Here is a 26,868-nt window from a genome sequence, read left to right on the forward strand (position 1 = left end):
CTTCCTTCAATTTTTTTTCACAGTTACTATTGCTAAGTATATTAATTTTGACAACTGCTAAGTGTATTTATTTTTGACAATTCAGTTTTTTTAATTAATTCTTCTTCTTGCTGACTTTTTGGACTTCTTTTACCATTTGGCCTAGTCTGTTTTTTTAAGGTGTTATTTTCTTCAGTAATTTTTTGTGTGCATGTGTCTCCTTTACTAAGCTACTGAGTAGTTTTTCCATGGTTTTCTTACATCATTCTCATTTCTCTTCTCAATTTTTTCCTCTGCCTTTCTTAATGTTTGTCCTTCATTTTCGAAGATGACCACGACATCAGAGAAGGGATGCCATGACAAGTATGTGAAGTGGATTTGAGTGAGGGAGTGCCATGCTAAGTCACCAGACTCACTTCATCCTCCAGAGCCATCTATGTCCAGTGGCCACATATGGATCAGGACAACTGGAGATGACCCTGGATGCCGGGCAGAGTTAAGTGCCCAACTCAATGTCACACAGCTAGTAAGTGTCAGATGCTGGATTCAAATTCTGTATACTGCTCTATCCACTGAGCCACCAAGCTGCCCATTCTGCATATCTTAATTGATTTTCAAAATTCTTTTGAGTCCTTCTATGATCTGAAACTAATTCATATTTTTCTTCAAGGTTTTGGATGTAGGAGTTGACTTTGTTATCTTCTTCCAGGTTTGTGTTTTAAACTTTCTTGTCACCATAGCAACTTTCTATGGTCAGATTTTTTTGTTGCTGTTTGTTCATTTTCTCAGCCTATGTTCTCATCCCCATTTGACTCTTCTCAAAGCAGGGCTCTGCTTTCAGAGTAGAGAGTACAGTGTCCTGAGCTTCAGGGTTTTTTGGGAAGCTGTTTTCAGAGATGTTTCTGGGGACCTATGAGTCTTCAGTTCTTGTGATCTAAGGAGAGATGTGTTTACTACTCTGGCCCGGTCTGTGCTCTGGTCTGTGAGTGACTACATACACTCTTTTCTGCCCTGGCACTGTGAGGAGGGCCCCAACCCACTCTACCCTGCTCCCCTGCAGCCCCAAGCTCTGTTGTGCTACTACTGCTCCTCCTCTCCCTGGACTGTCCCTCAGGACTGACACCTAGATCTGAGTTTGGGCAAAGCAATAACACCCTGACTCAGTGTTAGCAAAGAGACCCCTGTAATATTCTTTTGACCTGTTAACATCTACATGCTGAGAACTCCAGCCTGAAGCTGCTGACTCAGTGGTCCAAAACCTCCCAGGTTTGATGGGATTAGGCTGTGTTCCACTCTTACCCTGATGTGATAGAACCTTTCTGCCAACCTTATCTTGGGCTGTAAAATTGTCTCTCTCCCCATCATTTTTGTGGATTCTAGAATCATCATTTAAAGTTATCTGGAGGGTCAATGAGGTGGCGCAGTGGATAGAGCACAGGCCCTGGAGTCAAGAAGACCTGAATTCAAATTCGACCTCAGACTCTCAATAATTACCTATCTGTGTGGTCTTGGGCAAGCCACTTAACCCCATTGCCTTGCACAAACCTAAAATAAGATAAAATAAATAAAGTTATTTGAAGAAGTGAGGGGGAATATCACGGGTGAGTCCCTGCCTTTGCTCTGCCATCTTGGTTCTACCTATCAATCTGTTGTTTTTTTTTTCAAAAGAGTTCTCAGCTCTACTTTCTATGAAGGTTGATCTTAGGTGAAATTATAAAATAAATAAAATTTGTTATCAGGGCATTGCATTTCTGATCCTCTTCAAGATTCAGGAACATCCCTCTGCTACCAGGTGCTCAGTGATCTTGGGCATATAATTTAACTTTTCCTAAACTCAATTTCCTTATCTGTAAAATGAGGGAATTGTAATAACTTTAAGGATTTTTTCCAGGTTTCAGTTCTGTAAGCCTATGATGGCACTAACTTGAGTTTTTAATCATTTATAGTGATATGTAAGTGACTAATAGCTTAAGATGTTGGTGTTCTTAAAAACATTTTCACTTTAACAACAACTTTAAACTACAAGGATGGCACCATGTCAAATGGAGGTTTTCTGGCAACCATCAAATTAAAGTATTTTATTGGGGGTAGGTGTGGTAGAGTATAGAGTTGCTGCTGAAATTATATCACTAACCAAATTTGATGTTCTAGAGGTAGGGAGACAAAAAAAATAAAATGAGGTAACTAATACACATAAAAGTAGATAGAACATTCTTACAGAGTAAATTCAAGGTCATGATCAGGGAAGCCACAAGCATGTAGGAATATCATATAGAAGGGGGACATTTGAGAGAAGTGAGAGCAAAAAGAAGACTATTCCAGGTAGGAGAAACAGCCTTTGCAAAGTCATGGGGCCAGAAAATGGAATGGTGTGAGTGAAGTACAAAAAACATCAATTTGATTGAATTGTCTCTTGTGAGAAGGAAACCAATATATAATAAAATGGGAAAACCCCTCATAACTTTTCCCTGGTCCTTACTTTCCCATTCTTTTGTACCTAATTTTCCCTGCCCTTCACCCCTATACACCGCAATCCCCTGGCACTCGCTTCCTTGCTCTTCCTTAAATAAGACATTCCACCTCTAGAGTCCAGGCATATTTTTTGGTGGTATCCCATGCTTGGAATGGCCTGCCTTCTCATCTCTATCATCTGCCTTCCCTGTTCTCTTCAAGTCTCAGCTAAAATCTTATCTTCTACAGGAAGAATATTCTAACCCATCTTAATTCTACTGTTGATAATTTCTGATTGATCCTGAATTTATAGTTTGGACATGGTTGTTTGCATATTGCCTCCCTCATTTGACAGTAAGTTACTTTAGAGTAGGGATTTCTACCTTTATTTGTATCTCCAGCAAGGTTATATGGCACATAGCTTAATAAATATTTAATGGTGTATCTACTTTTATGTGCCCCATTTACTTCCTCCATAGAATTAAATTCTTTGAGAGCAAGAACTGGCTCATTATTATTACTTCTCCAAATCTAGACTGTAGTTTGTTCACTGATATGCCAAATTGGGGTTAGTGATATTATTTCAGAAGCAGTTCTGTACTTTACCTCTCCCCCAATAAAAAAACTTTAGTTCATTGATTGCCAAAACATCTCCAGCTGTCATGGTGTCATCCCTATAGTTTAAGGCTTTGATTGCTGTTAAAATAAAAATACCTGTAAGAGAATAAATACTTAAATGATGTCCTGATTCAGTGACTGGAAGTCTATTGATACTCCTTCAACACAGAAGACAATAAATATTTATTGAATTGAATTTTACAAGAAGTTGCTATTGTATCCACCAGCTACCCATCTTCCTCTCTTCTCTCTCTTCTTCTACACATTACCAGAAGTCCTCATGCTTACAGAGATGTCTGATTCATGAACTTAGGATAACTCTGCATCTACTCTTCTCACTCATGGAAGGATTATGTAGTTCTGGTTTGGGATTTCTTATCAGCATTCTCAAGAAATCTATTCACCTTCAAAACATTCATCCAGTGACTTTGACCTCAAAGACCATTGCAAACTTTGTCAGTACATGTGCATTTTTCTTCTAATAATATTTTTGGGCTTATCACCTGACTTTAAGACAGAACTGATGATACAAGAAAATGTTGCAATATTCACTTTCATTCAAGCCCTTCTCATTCCTCATTCTCTGACATTGTGTTTACTTGTCAAATACAGTAAACTCCTTGTTATCTGGCATAGTGGGAAGGGCATGTTCTCTTTAACCAAATAGAGTAGGCCCTGCCAGCTTGTAAGCAGATATTGATGGTAGACATTGAGGCTTTGTGGTGCCAACCTAGGCTGTCTTCCTTGAATCAAGTCATTTTAGTGTATTTTATAACCTTCCTTTGCAAAGAAAGGAAGTGGTTTAGGGGTGTGAGTGATGGATAGTATATATCTTCAGTGTTGGATCTCAAAATACTTTCCAGAACAATAAAATAGTGTTGGAGGACAGACTACACACCCTTCCTACACTCCAATCTCTCTATCAATTCCATCAACTATCATTGATTTTTATAAAGCAAATTTCTTAATATGGTTACATGATTACAATGTATAACATATCTATAGCTTGTCCAATTTTAAGGAAATTATCAGTTTTCTCAGTTATAAATAAGTGTTGATGACCTCTAAGGTCCCTTTGATCTTTAAATCCTATGCTTCTATTGTCCTAATTCATATTAAGACCTTATGACTGGTAAACCTTAATATAATATCCTTCCCAGGGATAATTGTATATTAGCAATATCCAATGTTCAGAATCCAAAGAAATGGAGCTCTAATTGTATAATCATAAGCATGAGCAACAGGATTGAAGAGATATGTGTTTATGTATATATCTGTGTATGTGTGTGTGTGTGTGTGTGTGTGTGTGTGTGTGTATGTACATGAGTGACAGCACTATTTGCTGTCTAGGGGAGTAGGGATGGGAGACAGAGAAAGAGACCACTCTACCTATGGAATAGGTGATTTTTGACTCACCCTGTGGAATAAACTGTCCACCAAAGCAGATTACCTATATCTTTTCAATTTAGAGTTCAAGGGGTTCCTAGAGGATGTAACTTACCCAGGGTACATGGGCTAGTGCATTATGTGAGTATATGTTAGGATTTGTACTTCAAGAGTGGCTTTTTATAACCTATGATCACACTGCTTCAATGTATAATGTTATTATTATTATTAATTATTATTATTATAATTATTATTATTGTTATTTGGTTTTTGCAAGACAATGGGGTTAAGTGACTTGCCTATGGTCACACAGCTAGGTAATTTTAAATGTGTGAGGTCAAATTTGAACTCTGATCCTCCTGACTCCAGGGCTGGTGATATCCATTGTGCCACTTACCTGCCCCCAATGTATCATTTTTAAAAAAAATGTAAAGTAGTGTCAGGGTTTGGTTTTGTTCTGAGATTGAGCTGTCTTCTTTCTCCGAGGCTGAAAATGCAGTGACCACTCATGCCCTTTCCCACTGCTCATGAGTATGGAAGCTCCGAGCTGCTTTGTTTTTGACTTGAATCAGTTTGCCTTACTTGAAGCACTCTGCTGGTCACTGCTCCTGGGGCCCCACCATATGAGTACTGGACTCAGTTCACCCACCCAGTTGGCTTTAGACCTAAGAATTCCTGAGTTGAAGCAATTCACCAGCCTGAACCTCCCCCAGTAGCAAAGATTATAGGTATGCAGTTACACCTGACTGATTTATAAGCTGACAAACCATTAGATTACAAGAAAATACATAACACTGAAATGATGAATGGTATAATTTAGATCTTTTTTGATTCAAAATACTTCAGGATCTTTCTTTTCCTCCAGGCATCATTATAAAAAAATACCATTCCTAATAGGTACAAAAGTATATATTAACAGGGATTCCATTACCTGTTGTTGGCCACCTTTCTGCTGTGTTTTGATAGGCTCCAGGAAACCTTCTCCAGGATAAACATGCACACACAAACACATACATACACATTAACATACATATAGATACACACATACACCCTCCCCCACATACCTCCCAAGCCCCATATATAGGCATATACACAGCACACACACCCCTTCAATCCTGCTGCTCATGCCGACAGTTACACAATTAGAACTTTATTTCTTTGGATTCTGACACAGGACTTTGTTAAAATACAAATACCCTTGGGAAGGGTAACTTATTAAGGTTCTACCCTTATTGTGAATTGGCATAATAGGAGCATAGGATTTAGAGCTAAAAGGAACCTTAAAGGTCATCCAAATCAATCTTATTATTTCATAGCTGAGAAAACTGATAATTTACTTAAAACTTGAGAAGTAACAGTTAATTTAAACTAAATGTTTTTATACCTTTTAATCAATCAAGCAAAGCATTATAAAGAAGCAAAAGATGGTCCATGTTCTCAAGAACATATTCAAATGATGATTAAATATTTGTGTTTGATTAAATGAAAAAATAGAAAAAAGGGGGATAAAAGTGCTTAGCTGGAGGCCCCATATGGGGAAGGTGACTCTAGGATAGGATAGGATACCATAGAAGAGTAAGAAGGAAAGAATGGCAGGTCCTCAGATTCAATCAACCAGTCCTCAAGCCCTGTCTGTCTCCAAAGTTGGTTAGGTGCTATAAGTGAGTGATGATAATTCACAAGGATAGTTCATTTTTATAGCTCTATACTTTCAGGTTACAAAACATATCCCTCATGTGATAGCTTTCAATAATACAAGAATAATTACTCCTATCTTATAGATGAAAAAACTGAGACTCAGAGACATGATTTGTCTCTAGTTTCCTGGCCATTCAGCTGAGTTTTTGGAGCTGGGGATTCCAACTTGAATATTCAGCACACTCCCTTTACCCAATTTTTCCTTTTTAAGTTACATGCTTTAGGAGATTAAGTACCTTGGGCATAGATGCTCATAAAGTCGGGCATGGGTATCATAGTTGTACCTAGTGTAAGATGAAGGGTGTGTTGCCTCCATACATTTTCATGGAGATATGACTTCTTGAATAACTTGTCTTTCTCCTCTGGGCTTTTATGCTTCCTCATGTTTACATTCTTCCCCCACCCTGCTGCTAGTGTCCTGGAGCCACCACCTCCAGGATCCCTTCAAGCTCTTCCTGGGAGTACCATGCTCTCAAGTACTGTATTGGACGTACCTCAATGAGACAAGACCCCTCTTCTAGGTCCACTTACAGACTGCCTTTTCTTTTGTGTCAGTAGAATTCAGAGGAGACAGCATGGAGGATTCAAAGAACATCAAGGGCAAAGGAACCCCGAGTGGAGATGATTTTCCCCAGTTCTTTCTATTTTTGCTCCTGGTCAATTAATCCTGTTTAGCTCATTATATTCCTAGTGGAGGGGAAGAGCCAAGATGGCAGAGTAAAGAGAAAAACTCACCCAGGCTCTCCCCCAAACCACTCTAAACAAATTTTAGAGCAGAACCCATAAAAAGACTGAGGGAAGCAATTTAGCAGCCCAAGACAACTTGGAAGATCCAGGAGAGTGATCTGTTGCATTGGACCTCAGCAGTTCAGATCCCACCCCAGCAGACCAGGAGCTGACCTCAGGAACCACTGAATCAACAGAGACAGCTGCTTCTAGAGCTCTCAGCCCATGGATGGTAAGGGGGTATGAAGAAGATTAGAGGGGTCTCTTTGCTATCACTGAGGCAGATCTCTGTTGCTTTGCCCACACTCAGATCTGGGTCACAATCTGGGGCCCCAGTCCCAGGAACAGAAGCCCATCAGAGCTTGTGGCCTCAGGGGAGCCTCACAATTGCAGGGCAGAAAGGAGAGCATAAGCCAGAATTGTAGTCACAACCTTTCCTTAGGTTATAAGACCTTGAAAAATGGAAAATTTTCAGATCCCTAGAAGTATCCTTGAAAATAGCTGCAAAAATTCCCCCCAAATAGCTGTAAAAACTCAACCCTAGAATCAGAGTTCTACCTTAAAGAAGAGTTAAAATCAAGTCATAGGTCACAGAAATGATCAAAGAAAAGAAAAAAAAATCTGACCATAGACAGTTACTATGGGGATAAGGAAGACCAAAATACACACTCAGAAAAAGATAGCAAAGTCAAAGTTCCTATATCCAAAGTCACAAAAATATGAATTGGTCTCAGTACATGTAAGAGTTCAAAAAGGATTTTCAAAATCAAGACGCAATAAAACAAAACTAAAAGAATGGAAAACTTGAAGAAATTGTGAAATATCTCACTGGAAAAACAACTGACCTGGAAAATAGTTCCAAAATAGATAATTTAAAAATTATTGGACTACCCTAAAGCCATGATCAAAAAATGAACCTAGACATCATCTTTCAAGAAATAAGAAAAACTGCTCCAATATTCTAGAGACAGAGTGTAAAATACAAATTAAAGAATTCACCAATTGGCCTCCTGAAAGAGATCCTAAAATGGAAATTGCCAGAAATTTTATAGCAAATTTCAAAGCTCCGAAATCAAGGAAAAAAAAATGCAAGCCGCAAGAAACAATTCAATTATTGTGGAGCCATAGTCAGGATAACACAAGACTTAGCATCTTCTACATTAAGGGACTGTAGGACATAGCTTAGAATATTGCAGAAGGCAAAAGAATGGTTATAATCATGAATCAATCACCCAGAAAAACTGAATATCCTCTTTCAGGGGAAAAGATGGACATTCAATGATACATGGGTCATCAAACTTTCCTGATGAAAAGACCAGAGGTGAATAGAAAATTTGATCTTCAAATGTGAAACTCAAGTGAAGCATAAAAAGTTTAACAGGAAAGGCAAATCATAAGGGACTTAATGATCTTGAACTGCTTATATTCCTGCATGGGAAGATGTTACTGATAACTCATATGAGCTTTCTTATTTCCTAGGGTAGTTAGAAGGAATATATATATATATATATATATATATATATATCATATATATGTATGTATATATATATACATACACATAGACAGGGCATAGTTGAAAGTTAAAAATGAAAAGATATTATATTAAAAAGATGGAGTTAAACGGTGAGAGATATGTACTGGGAGGAAGGGAAAGGGGGAGGGAGCATGGGTTAAGTTTTTCATATAAAAGAGGTAAGAACAACCTTTGGCAATGGAGTGGGAGAGGGGAGAGTTGAGGGTGAGTGAGTGAGCTAAGGTTCTCATAGAAATTGGCTCAAAGGGGGACCAACACAGAATTGGGTATAGAGAGCTATCTTACCCTAGAGAAGGGGAAGGGAATACGAGAAAGGGAGGATTATAGAAGGAAGGGAAGATTGTGGGAGGGTGTAGTCAGATAAAAAAAATCACTTGTGAGGAAGGACAGGAGAAAAGGAGAAAAAGAATAGAATAAATTGGGGTGAGGGGAATAGGATGGAGGGAAATAAAGTTAACAATAGTAATTGTGGGAAAAATATTGAAACTGTTTTCTTTGATAAAGACCTAATTTTTCAGCTATAGAGAACTGAGTTAAATTTTTAAAAAATAAGAGGCATTGGGAAGCTAGGTGGCATAGTGGATAGAGACCTGGCCCTGGAGTCAGGAGGACCTGAGTTCAAATCCAGCCTCAGACATATAATAATTGCCTAGCTGTGTGACCTTGGGCAAGTCACTTAACCCCATTGTGTTAATAATTTTTTTTTAAAAAGAGCCATTCCCTAATTGATAAATGATCAAAATATATGAATAGTTTTCAGTTTTTATTAATGTTATCTATGACCATTTAGAAAAGTCCTAACTCACTATTGATTAGAGAAATGCATATTATAGAATTTTGAGGTATTATCATATACCTATTGGTTTGGCTACTAGATCAGAAAGAGAAAAATAACAAAGGCTGAAGGGGATGTAGGGAAATTGAGATATTAATGCACTGCTGGAGGAATTGTGAAATGATTCAACAATTTTGTAGAGCAATTTAGAACTATACTTAAAGAGCTCTAAAACCATGCCTACTCTTGGATTTAGCAATGCCATTATCAGGTCTAATTCCAGAAGAGAAGAAAAACAGGAAGGAAAAGGAAATTGAGAGGTTGTCCATTGATTGGTGAATGGTTAAACAAATTGCGGTATGTGATTATGATGGAAAACTATTCTGCTATTAGAAATGATGATCAGAATCTTCTTAGTTAAACCTGGAAAGACTTGAATGAGCAGATGCAATGGGAAATAGACTACATACAAAATTACAGCAATGTTGCAGGAAGATCAACTGTGAATGCCTTACCTTTTCTCAGAAGTACTATGACCAAAGACAACTCTGAAAGACTTATGAGAAAGAATACTATCCATTCCCTAAGACAGAACTGATAATGTCTGAATACAGATTGAAGCATACTTTTTCTTAAATTTTATTTTTATTGAAATTTCTCTTTTTTGAGAGGAGAGAGCTATGTTTCTTTTAGAACATGATTATTATGGTAATATTTTGCATGACTACATATTTTTAACCTATATTAGATAAATTGCTTTCTCAATGAGGAGGTGTGGGGTGGGAAGAAGGGAGAGAATTTGGAATTCAAAGTTTAAAAATGAATGTTAAAACTTTATATATATATATATATAATTGGGGGAAAATAAAATAAAGAAAAAATTCTAGTAGAAAGACATCTGAGACTGTGGAATTAGAGTGAAATTAGTTGCTGAATACATTAAAGAAAGACCTAGTTGCTAGGTCTAATTCATAATTTATTCTTACATGGAATAATATATTATGACATGATAATGGACAATTCTTATGTGGGATAATAATGTGAAGATAATGTATCTTAATCCTGACTTTGAAAAAGAATGATACTTAGATTATTCCAATGTGTCTCAGGACAGTATTGTATTTAAAAAAAAATAGCTGTAAAGCATTGAAAAAGGGAGTAAATACAGTATTCCTCTTTTCAATGTTTTTATGTTTTACAGCTATTTTTTAAATCTGTATTCTTGTTCTGCCAGAAGATTTTATGTATTCTTTGTATTTCCTGTTCATTTATTGGTGTTGTGGATATATCACTGGTCTCAAAGTCAGCAAGTCCAGGCTTCAAGACTTACCTCTAACATCCATCCTGACTTTGAGAAAGTCACTTCCTTGTGCTCTAGGTCTAAACTACCTTCAAAGAGTACAAGTTGTAGAGAAGGTACCTACCTATATCAGTAAAGGAAATTTTCCAGGAATTCCACCTATCCATGAAGTTATAGGTCCAGTCTCTGTCCCTATCTATTTATCCTACCAGCTTAGTTTCTGTTTGGTTTGTAAGTGAACCATGTGTTAAAACACAAAGTCCTAAGAAACCCAATGTTTGCATAGAACATGGCAACAATTTCCTATTATCCAGTCAACTTGAATTGTGATTGAAAGTAAACTGTTAGGATTTGAAAAGAACTATAATAAAAAAAAGTTGCCAGGTTCTCTAGAGAAAAAAGAAAGGCATCTGCCTCTACCATCCCCCAACACAATTTATTCTGTTTGAATAGAGAAGTCCTACAGAGTTAACTGAGATTTACTAATTTGTCTACTGTCACAAACTTCATGTTAAAGGCAGATTATGAACATGAGTTTTCTTTACATCTAGTCCCAGAATTCTAACCTTTACAATAAACTATCTCCAAAGCACTTTCTATAATATTCTCTTCCTGAAAGTGATTCACTTTTGTTTTTATCACAACATAAAATCTAAGATTTTCTTTGTATTGCTCCAGTGCTCAGCACAATGTCTGGCTTGGAGTAAGCACTTAATAAATGTATGTTGGCTTGTTGATTTTCTTCATTTTAGTAAGCCTCAGATAAGATATTTTATGTTTTATTAATGGCTGCTAATATAATCAATCAATAATCATTTTATCAAGGACCTTGTGATACCTGCTTCCCCTAACCCTTCCTCCATGTTGGTAGTCTTATTTCTTATTAGTTTCACCGAGTCATTGGTTTCTACTTGTTTTCCACTTCTAATTTGGGGACAATTTTATAATTCCTTTACTATAGTATCTATTTTCTTTCCAAAACTTTCCCCTAGAACTTTAAGTGCATATACAATATTCTATTTTAGTTCTTGTTTCATCTCTTCAAGGAATTCTAAAAGAGCTTGTTAACAGCCCACCTTATCTGAGTTACTTTCTATAGTAGCTGTAGGGTCATTCTCTTCTTCTAGCTTATATCCTAGATTATCTCTGGATACATAAAATTTCCAAGTCATTAGCTTCTTCATTCATATTTCTAGCTTGTAGTGATGTGAAAAAAATTTAAAAAATAAAAAAGCTTCTTCTGATCCCACTTAATATTAGTACCTTTGTTGATTATTTCTAGATTTTTACACTTGTTTGTACCTAATGTTATCTCCCCATTAGATTTGCTGTCTGACTGTTTTCACAATTGGATGGGACAGTAGATCTTTGCTCTCCAGGTGCATTTTTTGGGGTCCTGCTCTGGAATTCACTTCTACTGGTTCGTGGTACACAAGGTTCTGGCAGGACTCGGGTTAATCTGTAGTCTCTCAATATAGGGTACTGAGCTCCTCAAGGTTCTAAATATTTGCAATAATATGAACCTCTAGAGCAAATGGATTTATCATTGCCTTCCCTTTAGAAGCTTTACCAGCTCCTATTTGCTAATTATCCTACCTGTGACCCAACAGGGTTCAGAGCTCAATGGATTCTTCACTGCCTTGGGCCTTTCTAATTTGAGCATTCCAAAATTCTTGAAGCTGGAAAGCCTCCTATTTCCCTGCTTCTTTTGCCTACTTGCTGGGTCCCCTTCTCATTCACCTTCAGGCTTCTAGGTGTCTCCTGTTGCCAAGCCTTGACTGAAGAAAAGAACTGTAATTAGTCTCTTCATTGCTTAGTTGATATTTGGCCTAGCATCATTTTGTTTCATCTTTTTTGTAGTGTATGTGTATGATTGGCCTCTTTGGCACCTTTTCACTCATATATCTTGACTAGAAGTCTTTTGATTCCTTTTAGATCAGAGGATCTATTATTGCCTCTTGCCCACCACCTGTCTATGACTTAGTCAACAAATCTTAGAGAATTTCTTTTTTTTTTTTTTAGGTTTTTGCAAGGTAAATGGGGTTAAGTAGCTTGCCCAAGGCCACACAGCTAGGTAATTATTAAGTGTCTGAGACCGCATTTGAACTCAGGTACTCCTGACTCCAGGGCCGGTGCTTTATCCACTACGCCACCTAGCCACCCTGATAATTTCTTCAATGTAAAATGACTTTACCAATGGTCATAGAATGTAAAAGTGTCAGAGGTTCTGTTTATAATGACTCCAAGTTCATCATTCCATCTGTAGCATCATGATGACTTCTAGTTATTATGTAAATCAAAATCATTTTGTTTCTTTTCTATACTCTAAGTCCTTTCAACACTGAAACACTACGATATGTATACATAACCCCTGAGAATTATGGTTTAACCTAAAGTAAAATACATTGCTTTTCAACCAATCAAAAACACTTATTAAGTCCCTACAACATACCAGGTGTTATGGTAAATGTTAGGGATTCAAAGAAAGACAAAAGATATTCCCTAATCTTAAGGAGCTCATAGTCTAATGGGGAGACAATGTGGAAACCCCTATGTAATCAAATTATATAAGCAGGGGAAACTAGAAATAATCAATATACAAAGATACTAGAATTAAGTGGGATCAGGAAAGGTTTATTTTTTTATGATTTTTTTCACATCACTACAAGAGTCTTATTATAAAGATAAACATAATCCCTCCTTCCTCCACAAAGGTAGAGAAACTTCAAGAAAAATAAAATGAGAAGAAAAAAGTGGGCTTCAGTCTGCATTCAGATACCATCAACTCTGCTTTTGGATTAGACAGCATTCTTTATAATAAGTCCATCAGAGAAAATGCTTCAATAATTATTTTCCACAGTTGCTATTGCTAGCTGTATTTCCTGCCATCCTATTCCCCACTACATTTATTCAATTCTCTCTCTCTCTCTCTCTCCTTTCACCCTGTCCCCCCTCAAAATTGTGTTATATCTGTCTACTCCCTCTTATGATCTTCCCTTTCTTCTATCACCCTCATCCCCCCTCCCCCTCTCCCCTTTTTCCCATTCCTTTCCTCTAGGGTAAGATAGATTTCTATACCCTATTGAATGTGTATGTTATTTCTTCTCTGAGTCATTTTCAATGAGAATGAGGAATCATTCAATCCCCCTCCTTAACTCCATTGCAAAAACTTTTTCTTACCTCTTATATGAAATAACTCATTTTACCTTTTCTTTCCCTTTCTCCCAGTATTCTTTTCTTGCCCATTAACTCGATTTTTATAATATATTATACCTTCATATTCAGCTCCCTCATGTGTCTTGTCTATATATGCTCCTTCTAATTGCTCCAATAAATTCATATGAGTTAACAGCTTCATCTTCATATGCAGAAATACAAACAGTTCAACATCATTAAATCGTTCATTATTAGTCCTTCGTATCTACCCTCTCTATGCTTCACCTGGGTCTTGTACTTGAAGATCAAACTTCATGTTCAGCTCTCATTGTTTCAACATGAAAGTTTAAAAATACCCTATTTCATTGAATGTCCATCTTTTCACCTGAAACAAGGATGTTCAGTTTTGCAAGTTAGTTGATTCTTGCTTGTAATCCAAGCTCTTTTGCTTTCTAGAATATCATATTCCAAGCCCTATGAGCCCTTATTTTAGATGCTGCTAAATTCAGTGTAATCTTGACTATAGTTTTACAATATTTGAATTGTTTCTTTCTGGCTACTTGTAGTATTTTCTCCTTGACTAAGGAGTTCTGGAATTTGGCTTTAATATTTCTGGGAGTTTTTTGGGTTTTCTTTTAGGAAGTGATCGGTGAATTCCCTTAATTTTTATTCTACCCTCAACTTATAGTATATCAGGGCAATTTCACTGAAGAATTTCTTGAAAAATGAAATCTAGGCTCTTTTCCTAGTCAAGACATTCAGATAGTACAAGAATTTTTTAATTATCTCTCCTGTTTGTTTTCCAGGGCAGTTGTTTTTCCAATGAGACATTTCATATTTTTTTTCATTCTTTTGATTTTGTTTTAATGTTTCTTGAATCTTACAAAGTCATTAGATTCCCTTAGCTCCATTCTACATTTGAAATAATTATTTTCTTCATAGAGTTTTTTAATCTCCTTTTCTATCTGGTCAATTATGCTTTTTAAGGCATTCTTCTCCTCACTGACCTTTTCCTCTACTTTTGCCATTTGATCCAAAGTTTTGTTTTGGGTCTTTGGGGGGGGGGGTTGGTTTTTGCAAGGCAATGAGGTTAAGTGACTTGCCCAAAGTCACACAGCTAGATATTAAGTGTCTGAGGTTAGATTTGAACTCAGGTACTCCTGGCTCCAGGGCTGGTGCTCTAGCCACTGCATCACATAGTTGGCCCCCAAACTGGTTTTTAAGATGTTATTCTCTTCAGCATTTTTGTATCTCCTTCACCAAGCTGCTGACTTGGTTTTCATGATTTCCCTGCATCTCTCTCATTTCTCTTCCCAATTTTTCCTCTACCTCCCTTACTTGATATTCAGAATCCTTTTTGAGCTCTTCCCTAGCCTCACACCAATTCATATTTTTTTAAATTTATTTTTTTATTCTCATTTTGTACAAATATTTTTTTACATTAATAAAATATACTTGTTTACAAGTAAACAAAATACCCCTCCCCCATGAATATAGATAGACTTGCTTGGGCGAAAAAGTAAAGGAGAGAGAAAAAAATTAAAATAAAAAAATAATAGTAATAATTGTAGGTATGGCCAGGTAGCGCAATGGACGAAGCACCAGCCCTGGAGCCATGAGTACCCGAGTCCATATCCAGCCTTGTAAACCCAATAATCACCCAGCCATGTGACATGCAAGCCACCCGATCCCCACTGCCCTGCAAAAACCAAAAAGAAGAAAAAAAAAAGACCCAAAATAAAATAAAATAGTAATAATAATAGGAGTGGCTGGGTGGCAGACAGAGCATTGGCCCTTGAGCCAGGAGCACCTGGGTCCGAAACCGTCCCCAGACACCCAAAGATCACCCTGCTATGTGGCCCCAGGCAGGCCACCCAGCCCCACTTGCCCTGCACACTCCCCCAAATAATGATAACAAAAAATGTGCTTCAGTCTTTGTTCCAACACCATCAACTCTGTCGTGAGTGGATCACATTCTTTATGATAAGTCCATCACAAAAGTTACTTCCATATTTTTCCAACGTTGCCATTGCTGATCGCAACTCCCTCCTTTCTTATTTCTCCACTACCATGTACTATATTTTCTCTCTCCTTTCACTCTGACTCTGCTGCAGGGTCGCTGAGTGGTGCAGCAGACAGATCCCTGGTCCTGGGGCCAAGAAGCCCAGAGACCCCACACTACACCTTAGGCCCAGAATCCACCTGGCCCTATAGTCCTGGGCAGGCCATCCAATCCCAGCCCCTTGCAAGAAGTAAAAAAGAAAATGTGTTATATCTGACCACTGTCCCCCCATGGTCCATCCTCTCCTCCTTTATTCACATCCCCACCCCTTCCTCCTGCTCCCCCCCTCCTTCTTACCCAAGTTGTCTATACCCCATTGAGTATATTTGCTGTTTCCTCTCCTAGCCATCTCTGATGAGAGCAAAGGTTCCCTCATTCCCCCTTGCCTTATTATGTGAAATATCTTGGACTATTCCCCCTCTCCTTTTTCTTTCTCCTATTCCATTTCCCTTTTTTTCCCTATTGACTCCATTTTTACACCATATTTTTTCTTCGAATTCAGCTTTCTCCTGTGCTTCAACTATAAAAGCTCCCTCTACCTGCTCTATTAACTGAGATGGTTCATATGAATATTATCAGTATCATTTTTCTATACATTCAGTTCATCCTCATTAAGTCCCTCATATTTCTCCCCTCTCCTCCAATATCCATGCTTCACCTGAGTCTTGTATCTGAAGATCAAACCTTCTGTTCAGCTCTGGCCATTCCAAAAGGAACCTTTGAAATTCCCCTGGTTCATTGAAAGTCCATCTTTTTCCCTGGAAGGGGACATTCAGCCTTGCTGGGTAGTTCATTCTTGGCTGCATTCTAAGCTCTTTTGCCTTCTGGTATATTGTATTCCAAGCCCAACAAGCTTCCAATGTAGTTGCTGCTAAGTCCTGTGTGATCCTGACTGCAGCTCCATGATATTTGAAATGTGTCCTTCTGGCTGCTTGTAATATTTTCTCTTTGACTTGGGAGTTCTGGAACTTGGCTATAATATTCCTGGGGGTTGGTTTTTTGGGATCTCTTTCTTGGGGGGGGGGATCAGTGGATTCTCTCCATTTCTATTTTGCCCTCTGCTTCTAGAAGATCAGGGCAATTTTCCTGTAGTAATTCTTTGAAAATGATGTCAAGGCTCTTTTCCTGATCATGACTTTCAGGTATTCAATAATTTTCAAATTATCTTTCCTAAGTCTGTTTTCCATATCAGTTGTTTTTTCAATGAGATATTTCACATTTTCTTCTAATTTTTCATTTTTTTGGTTTTGAAGTATTGATTCCTGGTTTCTGGTAAATTCATCAATCTCCCTGAATTCTATTCTTTGTCTGAGGGATTTGTTCTCCTCAGAGAGTTTTCTTATCTCTTTTTCTATCTGGCCAATTTTGCTTTTTAAAGCATTCTTCTCCTCTATAACTTTTTGAACTGTTTTATCCATTTGACCTAAGCTGTTTTTTAGCATGATATTTTCTTCAGCATTTTTTTGCATTTCCTTGAGTAAGCTGCTGACTTCATTTTCATGTTTTTCCTGCATCTCTCTCCTTTCTTTTCCCAGTTTTTCTTCCAACTCCCTCATTTGATTTTCAAAGTCTTTTTTGAGCTCTATCATAGCCTGAGTCCAATTTCTGTTTTTCTTGAAGTCTTTAGATGCAGGAGCTTGTGCTTCCTCATCTTTAGACTGAATATTTTGATCCTTCTTGGGCTCATTTGCAAAATATTTCTCAATGGTTTTCCTCTTGTTTCTTTGCTTGTTCATTTTCCCAGACTAAGCCTGTTTTTGGGGTGCTTCCTGAGCTTTTGGGACACTCCCACAAGGGTCTCAGTGTGTGAGGTTCTGTCCTCCCTCCTGGTCTGTGAATGAACATAAGCGCCCCCCTCTGCCAGGGGGCTGAGGTGGGGGGGGGGCTGCTGTTTTATGGGGGGGGGCCTAGACTAGGATCAGGATCTGAATGTGGTCAGAGCCCCAGAGTCCTGTTCCAGGGGCAGAGGACAGAGCTTGGCAGTCTCTCTTCACTCTCCTCCCTCAGCTCAATAGGCTCATGCCCTGGGGGCTCCTGCTTACTGGCTCCACCTGCTTCTGTTTCCAGGTCTAGGCTGTGGAAAGACCAAGCTGCTGGCTGTGTGCCCTGAGGGCTGGGCTCCACATGCTCTCTCTGGCAGAGGTCACTGGCTGTTCCCCCACTTTGTGCTGGTGCTCCCGGGGGTGCAGCTCAGGAGACTCCCCCACTGCTGTGGGCCCCAGCTCCCAGCACCCAGGGGCTGTCTCTGGGAGGCTGAAGTTCTTTGGCTTTGGTGGACCACCCCTCTGGCGGGCCGCCCCTCCGACCCCAGGGAGGAGAGCCTTTCTGCTCTTTTCCAGGTTACCTTAAGTAGGAGAACTGCCTCCCTGGGTCCCATTGTGGGCTCTGTCTCTCAAAAGTTTAGTTAGAGTCCTTAGTTTATGAGTTTTTATCAGAGAGCTCCTAAGACTCGATCCCTTCATGTCGCCATCTTGGCTCCACCCCTCATATTTTTCTTGAAGGCTTTGAATACAAAAACGTTGATTTTGTCATCTTCTGAGAGTTTATTTTGACCAAAGTAATTTTATATGGTCAGATTCTTTTTCTTGTTTGCTCATTTTCCCAATCTATGACTTGATTTTAATTCATTGTTAAGGTAGGGCTCTTCTTCCAAGATGGAAGACACACTGTCCCAAGCTTTTGAGGACTTTTGCAACTGTTTTCAGTTTTTGTCCTTCCTCCCCACCAGGGAACCTTATGAGAGGCTTTAACTGCTCCACTGACCTGTGCTGTGGTCTTTGGGTGACCATAAGCACTCCCCTCTGCACTGGTACTGTGAGGAGGGTCCTTGCTCTGCTATGGCAGTAAAGCTCCTCTTTCTGAGCCTGGGATCTGAGTATGGACAAAGCAACAGAGAGACCTCTTCAGTCTCCCCTGAGCACTCAGGGAGCAGCTGTTGCATGGCTCTGCAGGCCAGCTTCTGGTTCCTGAACCAGGGTTACACTGAGGTCTGCACTGGACTGGGCTCAGTGCTCACTCTGGTGTGGCAGAGTTTTCCCTCTGAGCTTCTAAGTTGTCCTTGGCAATCCTTGGGTTGAGGCGTCTGGAAACCCCCAATGCTGTTATGAACTTAGGTGCTACTAGCGACCCAGGTGTCCTGCAGTCTATTCCTGGATGAATAGTGCCAGTTTGCTCAGACTGGCTGCTCTTCACTCATTCTTACCTAAGTGTAACAGATTGTTTCCCATGGATCTTCCAAGTTGATTTAGGTGGGAAAATTGTTTCACTCAGTCTTTCTGGGTGTTCTGCCACTCTAGAATTTTGTTAGAGTCATTGTTTAAAGGCATTTGAAAGCATTTAGAGTGATGTGGAAAAGTGCTTGAAGGCAAGAAAGCTTGCCTTCACTCCACCCTCTTAGCTCTGCCCCCCCCCAAAGGCTTATTATAGAAATTTGAACTTTAGCTGGGACTTGTAAGTTGGAATAGAGATGAGGTGGCAGGGAGTTCCAGTCACTGAAAATTGAAAACAGACATTGAAAATGCTGAGAGTTGGAAAATGTTGCATCATGTGTGAAGAATAGCAAGGAATTCTGGTGTTGCTCCCAGAGTATAGAAGAGTAAGGTCTAAGAAACTTGAAAAGGGGGTGGGGCAAGTTTGGCCTTGAATGTCAAATGAAAGATTGTATATTTTGGAGGGACTTTTTGTTGAAATTTTATTTAATTTTTTCCAGTTCCATACAAAGGTAGTTTTCAACATTTGTCCATTTGCAAGTTTGTGAATTCTACATTTTTCTATTACCCTTCCTTCCCCCCCTCCCCAAGGCAGCAAACAATCTGATAAAAGGTTTGCTTGTACAATTATGTTTTACATAATTCCATATTAGTCATATTGTGAAAGAGGAATTAGAACTCAGGGGAGGAAACTATTAGAAAGAAAGGAAAAATGTAATAAAAGTTTTTAAAAAAGTGAACATGGTATGCTTTGCACTGCATTCAGAATCCATAGTTTGTTCTCTGGATGTGGATGGCATTTTCCTTAACATGTCTCTCAGGATTGTTCTTGATTACTGAACTGCTGAGAGTAGCAACATCTATCATAATTGATCAAAGGATTATGTATTTTGATGTTGGAGTCATGGAGTTAACTAAATAGGGAAGTGACATGGTCAGACTTGTATTTTAGGAAGATCATTTTGAAAGCTGAGTGGAGAATAGGCTGTAGTGGGGAAGAATATTTGGAGATGAGAACAATCAACAATCTCTTGCAATAGTCCAGGAAAGAGGTGATGAGATCCTGAACCAGGATGGTGGCAGGGTCAGAGGAGAGAAAGGGGTATATACAAGATATATTACAAAGGTAGAATTGACAAGATTTGTCAACATATTGACTATGGGGGTGGGAGAGGGAGAGACATAATTGTTGAGGATGCTACCTTGATTGTGAACTGGAATGACTTGAAGAATGATGTTGATGCTCTCAACAGTAATAGGAAAATTGGAAGAGGGGAGGGTTTGGGATAATGAATTTGCTAAATCTTTTAAAGCCCAGAAATCAGAATCAACATTTATTATGTTATATGTTGTGTATATGTGTATATGTTAGGTCTTTAGCTACCCATGGTCCATTTTCTAGATGCATTCATATCTCTGGGCTTATAATCATCTCCAAAGATCCACAATACTACTTTTAGCATCTTGGATTGGATCCAACTACATAGAAGTAAAGTTACACAGTTTGCTTTGTGTCATTGAGGTAGTTTGGTTTATCTAGTACTTTACTTATGAAATACAAGTCCTTGCAGGACAAAAACTGTATCTTTAGACTATGTAAACCAATAAAATAATAGATCTCTTGTATTAAAAAGTAAATGTGTTAATTCTTCCTTTTCTTCGTCAAAAAGCATGTGACTTCTTTGATGTGGGTACAGCCTTGCTACATCTTAGGAAAGACTGTTCATGAACTGAAAGCCATCACCTGGTGTCTAACCCTATGGTACTATACTTCTCCAAAAAGTACTGGATTGGGCCATAGGCAAGAGACACAAAGTCAATCATCAGGCTTATATTTAAAGCTTTTCTTACAGGGAAACATCTTCCAGAGTTTATGCTCTATTGTATTGAGCTTTGAGAACCTTTTGACATTATAGTAGAAGCAGCTAAAACTTGGGGTCAGAAATAAGTTCAAATCGAGCTGCACAGTTGTGTGACAACTCGGTTAGTTATCTAGCCTCGTTGTGTCTCAGTCTCCTTATATGAGAAAGAAAATAATAGTGCTAACCTCAATTGTCAAGAAGATCAAATGAGCTAAAATAAGTAAAAGTGATTTACAATCCTTAAAGTGATCTATATATACTAAATATTATTAATAATGCTATTGTTTATCAGAGGCATCAGAGAAGGACCTTTTTGGATTATAGGAATGAGAGACACTAATGGAGAGATAAATATAGTAATCCACTGTTGACCATGAAATACTAAAAGACTATAAGGAAGTCCTCCAGCTCAGTAAGCAGGCTCTATATAAAGGATTTGGAGAAATGTCAATGCCAAAAATCAAATGGGATGAGAAGATATGGAAGGGTTGTTGTCTACATTTTAGATGAAATAACTACATCCCAAAATCATATTTTTAATGTTTCAAAGTAAATGCAGCATTTATCCCATAACCATTCTAGCTCCTTGTTTAATTCTGACAAATTTTAAAGACTTGTTTTCAATCTTTCTTCCCCTACTCATTCCCATTCAACTGAGGTGATCTCAAGCTACTACTCCCTCTACTGTTGGGTCCAGACATACCCTCATGAAGTTCATTATAAAGGAAAAGAAACTATGTATTAATATGATATTCATGGATTCACATGTCACAAGCAAGATATTCTGGTAAATTTTTGCTTGAGTTTATTTGTCATTTTGCTGCCTAGCCCAAGGACGATGGAAAGACTCATTGTGGACTCATTGCCAGTGATGACTCAGATAAGTGAAGGACTCCATCAAGTCTGGTAATGACAGGAAAAGGTGAAGTGTTGAATATGTTGAAAGATATCAGGTGAATAATTTAAACACTACATTGCTGTCAATACAATATTAGAGAGATTGGTCTCCAGTACTTTGAGTGGAAGTATTAGAGAAAGATATAGGTAGTGAATGCATAATGAAAAGCAGTTGATTAAGTGATAACCATTTGATTTCATTAAGTGATGAAAATACAAATATAAAAGTAAAATAGTCCCTGCTTCCAAAGAATTTATATTCTAATAGGCAAGACTATACATAATGGAGAATGGTAGTTATGAAGGGTTGCTTTGGTAAGGAAAATCAGAGGAATAGTTATGGAAACCCATTGCCTTGTCCCATCCCCCCAAGAGAAAATACATCAATTGGTCCTTTTTCTTACTTCCCCATCAACACCAAATTCTGTGTGTGAAATTAATTTGTATCCCATACCAAATCAAACTGCCAAAAATTATTTAATAAAGTTAGAAAAATACTAATAAAATTCATATGGAAGAACAAAAAGTCAGGAATATCAGAGGGATCAATGAAAAAATGTGAAGGTAGGGGGTTTAGCCATACCAGATTTCAAACTCTATTACCATGTGGTAATCCTCAAAACAATCTGGCCAAATATTAGAGTGGCAGGTCAGTGGAATTGATTATGTACATAATATACAAAAGTGAATGACCAAAAATCTCTAGTGTTTGTTAAACCAAAAGATCCAAGTTTTGAGGACAAAACTTACTTTCTGACAAAAACTGCTCTGAAAACTGTAAATGTGTGTGTGTGTTTGGCAGAAACTAGGCATAGATCAATATCTCACACTGAATAACAAGATAAGGTCAAAATAGTTATATGATTTAGACATTAAAGGTGATGCCATAAATAAATTGGATTGTATGAAATAGTTTACATGTCAGATCTATGGAAAAGGGAAGAATTTATAAACAAACAAGAGATAGAAACCATTATGGATGTTAAATGGATAATCTTGATTATATTAAATTATACATAAAAAACCCAATGCAGTCAAGAGTTTCTCTGATAAAAGCTTCATTTCTTAAAAACATGAAGAATAGAGTCAAATTTACAAGGATATAAAGTAATTTTCTAACTGATAAACAAAAGATATGAACAGGCTGTTTTCATAAGAAGAAATCAAAGTTATCTATAGTCAAAGGAAAAAAATGCTCTAAGTCATTGCTGATTCAAGATATGCAAATTAAAACAACTCTGAGGTACCATTTAATATGATGTAAAAGGAAAATGGCAAATGTTGGAGAGGATATGGGAAAATTAAAAAACTACACTGATACACTGTCTGTGAAGTTGTGAGCTGATCCAACCATTCTGGAGAGCAATTTGGAACTATGGACCAAGGTCTATAAAAAATTGCATACCAATTGACCCAGCAATACAACTGTTGGGTCTGTATCCAAAAGATCTATTTAAAAAGAGAGAGAATCAAAAATGCACAAAATATTTATACCAGTTCTTTCTGGAGTGGGAAGAAGTTGGAAAATGAGAAGATGCCTATTAATTAGGGACTGAACAAGTTATGGTATATGACTATGATGGAATATTATTGTGCTAATATAAAATTGTTGAGTAGGATGCTTTAAAAACACCTGGAAAGACTTGCATGAACTGATGCAAAGTGAAGTGAGCAGTAACAGCAATATTGTATAATGATCAACTATGAGTGACTTAGATATTCTCAGTAATATAATGATCTGTGTCAATTCTGAAGGACTTATAACGAAAAAATGCTATCCATTTCCAGAGAAAGAACTGATATGGCGTCTGAATGCAGAGCTAAGCATACTTGTTTGCTTTCTTTACATTTTCCTTCCTTTTTTGGTTTGAGTTTCCTTTTAAAAAATATTAATATCAAATATGCTTTATTTGCATGACTGCCCATCTTCACAAATGGTGAGGTTTCTAGTTTCTACTATTTGAGGATTATGCTGCACTGACTTTGGACATGGCAAAGCTTCCCAAGTAAGATCGCTACTTGCTCAAAAAAGTTTGGTCTAACTGCACAGGGGATCTCCCTCCTTCCATATAAACAAACAAACAAATAAATAAATAAAGCACAACAACATGTGAATGAAAAATTCCTGCAATTTAGATGATGATATGTTGTTTTATGGGTAAATAAAGTATCTAGTCCATCAATACATATATCAAAGGGCAAACAAGCTAAAAAGACAATAGGTTTGACCCAGAATTGAAAAAAAAAGAGGGGAAAGAACAAGCTGCATTATCTTTGGTAAATTGGCATAATTTTCAATGACACTTAAACCTTATTTTGAAGCAAAGATAATTGTTTAATATCAGTTATATTCCATAGATGCTATATGGTTGTAAGTCCTGAAATACCAGTCTCCAAATAATATAAGTGGAATATAAGACCACCCAAAAAGTAACAGAAAAGGAATACAGTGGGTCTGAGCATGCTTCAGTTCATCATTATAAATGAATAATTATGCAAAGAACATGATATAAGGAATACCAGCAAAGAAATGTATAACTGAGGGCCAACAAAAGACTGGTCATGTACCAAGAATGGGAGGTAGTCAATGGATAGCTCACCTACTCCACTGATATCTACACAATGTGAAAAGAACATAATAAAAGATCCTGACATTGAATAGATAAGCCTTGTACATTTTTGGGGAGACATGGACAAGAATCACACCAACTGGACACATAGATATGAGCTGTCGTCTACTTTAATGGAGAGAATAAACCACATCAAGGAGATCATACTCCACTGGTGTATTTGGAGTATAGGATTGAGTTGACATTTTTGTTTGCTGTATCACATTGTTTCTTTACATTAAGTTTATGCTAAAATCCCACATGTAGTTGTTTTTTTTTTTTAAAGACTGACAAGGGTTGTCATCCCCCACCCCCATTCGGAGTTTATATATTTTATTTTTATGCAAAGATCAGAATTACTATTGTGCCTTTAAATTAGATCTGAAGAGATTTAGTCTGATGCTGATTCTGTTATCCATTAACTCTCTTAGAGCTTTGTGTCATCCCCAAAATGTAATAAATAAGCCATCTATTCTTATTCCAAGTTAATGGTAAGAACTAAAGATAAATTCTTGTTTCTCTACCAGATAGATTCCTCCCTCTAGGATTCCATTAGTCCATTTATCTTTACTCTTTTGATTTAACCATTCAATTGGCTCCAAAACTCTCTCCTAGCCTATATTTCATACTTAGAATGCAGACTTAGATGTGGAAGAGATATTCATTTTTACAGATGAGAAAACCAAGGTTCAGAGATGGTAAATGACTTATAAGTAGCCAAGTCAAGTTTAAAACTCAGTCCCTTATGTCCAAACTGTGCACTCTTTCTCTTGTACCAATAATTCCTCTGGATTTTTAGAGACTGTTCTGAGAAATGTCCAGAGGCCTAGATTCTATCTTCAGAGTCATTCCAGGACACATCCTAAATCTTATGCCTTTTCCACTTGTGACTAAATGATAAGAATTATAGCTCATGTGTATAACTTAAGATCAAAGCTTTAGAACTGGAAGGGACCCTGACTCAGTACAACCCTTCTTATTTTACAGAAGACAAAAGTAAGACTGCTTAGGTTGTCACAACTAGTATGTCTGAAGCAAAATTCTTTCCCTCAAGTTGGTTCACTACTCTATCCATAAGGTCATCCAGCTACCATTCTATAGTGCTTGAAAAATGAACACAGTTCTCTCTTCAAAAAGACTATGTGTTAAAGGCAGGAACATTATTACCATTTCTCAGGTGAGGAAATTGAGTTATAGAGGTACTGTATGATTTTTCACTCTGTCATTTCATGAATATATGTCAAAAGCAAAATCAGACAAAGGCCTCCTGGCCTTGACCTGATTCTAATACTTTCTTTGCTATACCCACAATAAGAGTATTCAGAATTTAATTAATACCCATGATTAGTACTAAGAACAGGTAGAATCCTAGGGCAATATAGGTACAAGGGGCACCCTCAAATATTTTAATTTATTGACACATAAAATAAGATATTTTAATAAGCAATCATACCCAAATTAAGGGTAAGATGCTTCTTTTTGCATGAAATGTAATTAAAGAATGCACAATTGAATATTGAGGACTCTCAAAGACTTAGGGCACCAACAGACTTTAGCATCATTTTAATCCCACCTCTGCAGTTTTCTCCACTTGTCCTTTCTTTCCCAACTTCTTGAGCCCTATGCTAATCCCATTCTTCATCATCTATGAAAATCTTCTCTTCTGCCCACTCTGCTTCCTATTTTAGTCCTAATCCCTGGACCATTCTAAACCTAGGACTTCCATGAGTGAAGATATACTCTTGGCAATTCAAGTTGGAATGCTGTATACATTTTATCAGAAAAAAAAATTATTATGGGTTATTTTTAGATTTTGTGGTGCAATTGATTAAATAATTCACTGTAATCATCCTAATTTTCTTAAAGACATATTAACAGCTAAATTTCTCCTTACTCACTAACATCATAAGATGGAGGTACCTTTTTCTGAGGACACTGACATATGGAGTTGTGGGATTCCTCATCATCATGATCTTCCACTGTACTCATGAATGTAATTGCATTCTCCCATTGATCAGCCCCAGGCTGCCAGGAATAACCTCTACTTGGTGAGTAACTCAGTGTTGTCATACCCCCTCCTCAGGAACTCCTCTCCCCATCACTATGCACCAGAAAGGACTAGTTATATTATAACCCTTGGCTTGGGGAAATGTCTGTGTCATCCTGTTAGGTCTGGAGGTCCTTACTATAAAGGAATACTTAGGATCAGAAGTGACAATAAGCCACTTGCAGTGGCATAGGGGTATCTCTTCCTTTTCTGATTAGAATCAGACTCTCACACCTCCTCTCAACACATTAGAGAGAAAATGGAATAAGGAAGTATATAATTATAAGTATCTTATTTCTTGCCCATACTTCTCTCCATTATGTAACAGTATAGATAATTTCTTTCTCAATACATAAAAACTGACCAGTTTTACTTTCTATCAATATACTTTCTTCAAAAACTTATCATCTTTGAACCTAGTTCTGTTTCAGTCTGTTCCATTCTATAATTCTTTCTAGCCTCCAGCATTATGGTAAGAATTTGCAGATCACAGTTCATAGTCATAAATGTCTTCAGAAGTATCTGGAACAAAGCCAAAGATACAAGGCTAAAGATAGCA

The 26,868-nt window shown here is 37.5% G+C and overlaps 1 long non-coding RNA gene across 3 annotated transcripts in view; it reads left to right on the top strand.

Annotated features, from left to right (window-relative positions):
* The window catches only part of LOC141496125 (uncharacterized), a 94,219-nt gene that overhangs the window by 8,668 nt on the left and 58,683 nt on the right, over positions 1-26,868 (top strand). The window contains exon 2 of one of the 3 annotated variants that reach the window (XR_012470943.1): positions 308-505. The exons of the other annotated variants lie outside the window; for them this stretch is intronic. This is a non-coding gene — a long non-coding RNA (uncharacterized LOC141496125). The remainder of the gene's footprint in view (positions 1-307; positions 506-26,868) is intronic. 3 annotated transcript variants of the gene reach the window in all.

Source organism: Macrotis lagotis, chromosome 8 (assembly GCF_037893015.1).
Source record: "Macrotis lagotis isolate mMagLag1 chromosome 8, bilby.v1.9.chrom.fasta, whole genome shotgun sequence".
In the NCBI taxonomy this organism is placed as follows: Eukaryota; Metazoa; Chordata; class Mammalia; order Peramelemorphia; family Peramelidae; genus Macrotis; species Macrotis lagotis.